We start from the raw sequence: 7,771 nt of genomic DNA on the forward strand, positions 1-7,771 counted from the left end.
AGATTATCAATAGATTGCTTGCACGAATCTCCCATTCTGTATATTAAGTTGCGCATCCATAATCACGTACAAATATATGTTTAATTTACCAGCCGCTTCCTGGAGCTTCGTTATCTGTATGGTGGCACCCTCGCTAGCATTTTCTATTCTCCTCCCACTGCCGTGTAATTGGTCATCGTCCGTTGTTCGCATGTCGAGCCATAGCGCGTACTTCGTTGTGAGGTATTCACCCATCGATACACTCCCGAGAGACAGATCTTTCACGACCGGAGAACGTTTTATAGAAGGAAGTTTTTTTAATCTCATCCCACTGGTGATAGGCTAGCATTCCTTGGCTATATAGTTGATTAGGAACGCCCTCGATAGTCAATTCTACTTTTGCAATCTTGGGATTGTAAAACTTCTCGGTATTTCTTTTAAACGCATCGGAGGGGTCCTCGAACAACATTAAAACACCCTTCAACGATCTCGTGGGGACGTTTAGATTGATATTCCACATCGTATCTTTTTTGTCCCTCGTGATCTTTCAGTGTCGCAGCACGCGATCGTACAAAATGGCTAAACTTCCCGTATACTGGTTACGAATTTGTCTGGCTAATTCGGGATCCGTTATCATATCGTACTCCAGAGAGATATTGTCAATGGAATAGCTAGCATCATCAGCAGATCTGATTACTCTACCGTAGTCATTAAAAGTGAGTATTCTAACCTATCGCCTAGGGATGCTTGATAAAAGGGCATGTGGGAATCTAGTAATTCAAAGTCTAGGGGAATATAGAATCTGTTACCTAATGCGTCGGCAACGGCCTTATCTTTTTCATTGGTATCAACACCATTTTCAGCACCCACGCGCAGTCTCAATGTGTTCTTATTACAAATACCTTGGTACTGTAAGTTTTCCCGCTCTTTATCCGTTCGCCAGAGATCCATGTAACAATAGTATACATCGCTATCGTCGATACTCAAAACCTCATTACCGCTAATTTTAATCGCGATTTTCTTAACGATAGCACGACCTATATTCTGAACGGGCTCCCTGTTAACGTCTGTAGAAGTCAAACTAATCGTAAATGCTAGTCGGACAGTTCCCGGAACTAACACATCGTGTGCGCCGAGATTAGGAAAGCAAACCAGAAGCGTTTGATTCTGATCTATGGTACTAGGGTTATTAGTTATAGTTACAGACTGACGAATTGCTTTGACCCCTAATGGATCTCGAAGTCTACGTTGTGGGTTTAACTTGCGTCCGTATTGCGAAGACATTGTTTATATTGAAATTATGTACCCTATGTTTAATATAAAAATGACTAATTTTGAACATAATGACTTTGATCTAAGTACCTTTGATGACTTTGATAATCCAATCGAAGAGGGTACTGATGAAACCAGGTTTAGAAGTCTTAACGATGAACTTTTACAATCGTCCGTCAATGATTATTACGATGCATTAAAAGATGATACCCCAATAGGTCGTGACTATTCAAAGTTTGAGATAGATAGTAAAGGAATATTGCGACTGCATGGCGCTCCGGATATTGATCTTATGCATTCTCGTACTCGTAAGCCCCTAGCCTTGTCTACGATAGCTGCTAAACACGGCATCAGCACTGTTCGTGATAAATTAGGTTTTGTGGACTACCGACGACTTTCCGCGAAGACTACTAAGGTTCTTAGGAGTGTGTGTACTGAACTCAGTAACACAGATAATTTGGAAGAAGCCTCTAACGTGGCCTCGAACGGACTCGGAGAAATCTTAGATACCTATTAGGATAATTCCACATTACAGGTACCATCCTTGGAGTTTAGTATTAGGGATTTACGAGGTCTTGACAAGGCAATGCAAACAATGCGGGGAGAACTGATAAATAATACAGCCAAGCTATCCGAACTCGACAAGCATATAGCTTATGAGAAAACAAAACTTGAACAGGCGGGTGATGAAATCAGTAGTCGCCGCGTAGCGGAAAGATTGTGTAACTTAGAATACGAAAGATCGGCCCGCCTCGAGGCTGCTTCCAGTAATAGAAAGGCACTTCGTTCGCAAATCAGTCGAATTCGAGAAACAATCGATCAAGTCCTCAACGATGATACTACACTGGCCGATAAAATTAAAACATTGTTCAGAGAACAGGGAATAACAATTGCCAGTATTTTAACCGCGTTGGGATTTATTATATCGACTTTGACTCTCTCCTTAACAGGTGGTAGTACAGGTGGAGGCGGATCACCTCCTAGCGATGGTATTAAAGAGTGGATAAAAAAGCATTTAAAAGCATTAGGTTCAGCACTGGGAAAGCTCGCTGAAAAAGCCGCGGCCGCACTTCCCGGTATAATAGGGAGTATAGTTTCCTGGCTATTGAATTTATTAGCTAAGACCACCACTTGGCTTAGTCAAAACTTGTGGGGGTTGATCGTAGCAATTGCCGGGCTGTTGTACATGTTCGCTAAGAACTATTTATCCACCAAATCAGTTCGCTAAGAACTATTTATCCACCAAATCATGAGTAAACCAACTGAGACTCCACCCACTACAAGCGCTGTTTTTTCATCGATATGTTGTTGATTTTTAGCCTCAATATGCGGTGCCACTTGTGCATTAGTAGATGGTTGTGCATTAAAAGATGTTTTAGTAGATAACTGCGGCTTGACTATTCCCTTTTCGCCCGTGATCGTTTGCGTTATTAATTCGACGTTAATATCTGAATTTATACCTGGTTTTTGTTGATCGGTAGCGATAACAATTTTATTATTATAGCCTATCACTTGACCGATCTTAAGTTCCATATTACTCGGAGACATGTATAGTCCCAGCGCATAAACGTAGTCCACTTTTGATTGAGCGTACTGTAATGCATCTTGAAAACGCTTTATAGACGATGGTATGTCAACTGGTGAATTAATGGCGTCCTCCACGTTTGCGACAAACTGTTTTTGCTCATGGAACGCCGTCCCAGTACCGATGATTCCCGTTCGTGTTTGCGATTGTGCACCGAGAATTGCCCATACATAAGTTCTTATCGATTCATTAACTCTTACAACTCCTGGGTTAGTAAAATTATTTTCTGTTTTATCATTAAGAAATTCATTCCAAGCGTCTCCAGGTGGTTGCTCAACCTTTTGGATGGTGAAAGCAACACCACCCTTCAAGTTCATACGATCATCTCTCCACTCGTTACTTGAGAGAGCAAAGCTCGGAAGGAGCCGACCCCTTTTCAGTAAATCATCGCTGACTTCTTTAACAGAGTGTGCACCAGCATACGGAATACCTAGACCATGGTTTGCTCCTTTAATACGCCAATCTTTACTCGTAGAAACATTAAATTCATTACAAATACGTTCATACGGATTATTTGATGCATTCCACGCTCGATCCTGCGGTAATGGAGCATTAATTTCTTTAAGTATTACGTCTAATCTGATAATGCACGTGAAATAATAAAACAGACTTATTTAGCATATATCCTGAGGCATTAACAGATACGCCACATCCCGTTGTGGCACACCATACGGCAAAGTTTAACTGATTCTGCCAAAATTGCATCGGATTGTGAAACCAATCATGCACCATTTTATCGTTAGTTGCCGTGACCCTGTACTTTTCAAAGATATCAGGGAATTTAACGAAAAATTCAGCACCAGAGGCAGTTACTATAATCGATTGATTAGTAATGTATCTCGATTTCATATTTAAGTTATGATATAGTATCATTGTATATTTAATATGTATGTTACACTCCCTGGAATAACAAATGGTCAGTCTATTGAACTGCTTCATACTATCGATAACTCGGATGGACAACTCGAAGTAGCTCTATGCGATGTAACGTATTACCCACTGTGGACCAATATAAATGCTATAAAAAGAAATAATGAGATGATTATACCAGGTGAAAGCAATAGTATTGAAAGAGTCATTATTATACCTGATGGGTATTACAGCGTATGCTCACTCAATGATGAATTTTTTAAGCCTAATGGAATGAGTATCACACAAAATGAGTCGAATGGGGCGCTGATTTTAAACGCTGGAGTAACAAGTATACTTATTGGTGAGAACTTAGCAATTACACTTGGATTTGGACAGCCAGTAATATTAGCACCCCACGAATCAGTGATTGTATATGCATTACCCGATTTAGTTCCCTTATAAAGAGTTGTGTATCCATCTTGATCAGATCAGTACGACGGATAATATTCAACAAGAAAGTCCTTCAACTCTGCTCAGAAGTGTTCCAGTGAAAAATGAAAAATATAATAGCGGTAGAACGGAATCTTTCTCAACATTACAATATAAAAAATTAAAGCGGGGTATTATTTCAGACCTCAAAATTTCTGTATTAGATGTAAAACACCAACCTGTACATATAGGATACTTAAGTGTAACACTCCATATTAAAAATAATGGTTGATTCCATATTTAAGTTATGATATAGTATCATTGTATATTTGATATGTATGTTACACTCCTGGGAATAACAAATGGTCAGTCTATTGAACTGCTTCGTACTATCGATAACTCGGATGGTCAACTCGAAGTCGCCCTATGCGATGTAACGTATTACCCAAGGTGGACCAATATAAATGCTATAAAAAATAATAATAGGATAATTACATTAACTTCATATGGTACTAGCAAATCCATTACTATACCTGATGGGTATTACAGCGTAAGCTCACTCAATGATGAAATTTTTAAGCCTAATGGAATTAGTCTCACACAAAATGAGGCGACTGGGACAGTGAAATGGAACCATGCAAATATAATTGTAGTGGACCAATCAAGTAGAGAGGAATTTAGTCGCTTAATTGGCACACATCCTGATGTTAAATTACCCGATTTAGTTCCCTATAAAGAGTTGTTCATCCATCTTGATCAAATAAGCACGACGGATAATATTCAACTAGAAAGTCCTTCAACTCTGCTCAGAAGTGTTCCAGTGAAAAATGAAAAATACAATAGTGGTAGAACGGAATCTTTCTCGTCATTACAATATAAAAAATTGAAGCGTGGTATTATTTCAGACCTCAAAATTTCTATATTAGATGTAAAACACCAACCTGTACATATAGGATACTTAAGTGTAACACTCCATATTAAAAAATAATGGTTGATGCATCAGGCCCTGGAACACTAAGACAATGTAATACAATTGCGCTTTCCGATCTCGGAGACACAGAAGGATTTGATAAACCCGGTTACAATGGTAAGTTATACGCTTTACACTTACACGATAATGTATACAAGCGGAAAGAAGTCACATTCACGGGTAATCTAGGAGATTTAAGCGATGTCGATGTTAGTAGACTCCTTAAAAACACTTCGTACAATATTACTCGCAACGACGATAATAAATGGGCTATGATCGAAGCAAACATCGAGTGGCTACTTAATATCGTCATTACCCCACCTTATGTGATGATGGGTAAGGGACATAATTTAACTAAGATAATAAATAGTGGCATCGTACTCGCGGCTTATATCCCGTCAAAACGAAAAAGTGTGTTGGTCACTCCCCTGCCAGAAAACCCAGGTCATATGTTATATAGTCGTCCGGCCTTAAAAAATATTACTTTAAATTTGGTTACTGAATTCGAAGATATTAAAGATAACTTGAGTGCAATACCTAATATTTCCACGCTTATTATTGAAATCTTGTTCGGAGATGCACCGGAAGATGTCTTCGAAATATTACCAGGTCTATCGATTAAATGGCTCAAGAAACACGAGCGTCAACGTTGCAGTATTATTCATATCGGAGCATCGCCCGTTGCAACCCTCGAGGGGGTTCAAATTATTAAAAGTGACAGCATTTCTCTTTCTAAGATATTCTTGCCGTATAATATACATTTGATAAGATTGATGTATAGTCTCAAAACATTTAAGCAAGACCAATTAAAGACTATTATATGATCGTAATATACACTATGAGTTTATATCCAGCGCTCGATGAAGCATTTGAAAAGATGGAAACTGTTGATGGATTTCGATTACATCAAATAAGCGACATAAAACATCGAATAGGGAAGGATAGGGAGTTGAGACTTGGATTGTATAAAAAGTATCGCAGAGCCGTGAATGCTCTGGACGGAGTTGACACCGCTCTTGTAGTATCTGGCATGGGACTCGCTGTAGCGGGTATCGGTTTACTATCAACTATAATCGCCGCGCCTATCGTGCTCGGCATGGAAATAACCGCTGGAGTCTCGGGACTGGCAGGAATAGCGATAAAATTCATTTCTCGTAGGTTACAAAAGAAAGCATTAAAACACGATAGTATTTGGATACTCGCCGAAGCAAAGTTGAACAGCATTGAGGATCATATTTCGACAGCAATGGCCGATTGTAAGATATCCGAGGATGAGTTTCGTTTAGTGCTGTCAGAACTCACCAAATACAACGAAATGAAGCAGGAGATTCGATCAAAATCTCGTAAGACCAGTGGTATTAGCGAGGACGAGAAAAAAAAGTTCATAGAACAGGGGAGGCAACAAGCGCGTCAATTATTCCGTGCCAAAACTAAAGAACTGGTTGGAGATTAAAAATAGATTGCTTACTATCGTTTGATCACATTTAGACAAATGCTTACATAAATATATATAATAATGGAAAAAACTATGGAAAGAATTACCACAAGGTTTTTATTATATCAGTGATGTCAAACCAACCAAATACGGTTATCAATTGTTTCTTATCAATTTACAAAAAGAGTGTAGTTATATAGTCTGGTCTCCTAGTAAAATGAACGAAGAACTTAATAAAAATGTTGAATATCGCTTTATCGATAAAAATAATAAAGAATATTTTTATTACCATTTAGACTCATCTAAAGCAATGATTGGCCCCAAGTATTGGTGAGCTAGAGCCAATCTCATGACTATCGTTAAATCGCATAATCATTTTGGCATAAAAAATCCCCCCTGTAGTAGCAGTATAGGTAATAAATCTGGCTCCAGTGGAAGTGAGCCAGAACCCCCATTACCTATACTACTTCAGTACTGTGAAAAAATCTTCAAAATTCAGTCCAAATTTAAAAATGCAATCTGGGATGTTGCCATTTAGTCTGGTTATGTGTATTTAGGCAAGATATACATATAAAAGAAGAGAAAATTATATTCTTGGAAATCATCTGTTTATGGGACTTTAGCCAATTTGGTCCAATTTCAGTACTGTGAAAAAATCTTCAAAATTTAGTCCAAATTTAAGAATGCAATCTGGGATGTTGCCATTTAGTCTGGTTATGTGTATTTAGGCAAGATATACATATAAAAGAAGAGAAAATTATATTCTTGGAAATCATCAGTTTATGGGACTTTAGCCAATTTGGTCCAATTTCAGTAATTTGGAAAAAACATGTAAAATTCAGTCAAAATTTGAAAATTCATTCAGGGATGTTGCCGTTTGGTCTGGTTATGTGTATTTAGGCAAGGTATACATATAAAAGAAGAGAAAATTATATTCTTGGAAATCATCAGTTTATGGGACTTTTGCCAATTTGGTCCAATTTCAGTACTGTGAAAATATCTTCAAAATTTAGTCCAAATTTAAAAAAATTCATTCTGGGATGTTGCCATTTAGTCTGGTTATGTGTATTTAGGCAAGGTATACATATAAAAGAAGAGAAAATTATATTCTTGGAAATCATCAGTTTATGGGACTTTAGCCAATTTGGTCCAATTTCAATACTGTGAAAAAATCTTCAAAATTTAGTCCAAATTTAAAAATGCAATCTGGGATGTTGCCATTTAGTCTGGTTATGTGTATTTAGGCAAG

The sequence above is a fragment of the Haliotis rufescens genome, unplaced genomic scaffold (assembly GCF_023055435.1).
Source record: "Haliotis rufescens isolate VD_foot unplaced genomic scaffold, xgHalRufe1.0.p SCAF_1, whole genome shotgun sequence".
NCBI classification, from domain to species: Eukaryota; Metazoa; Mollusca; class Gastropoda; order Lepetellida; family Haliotidae; genus Haliotis; species Haliotis rufescens.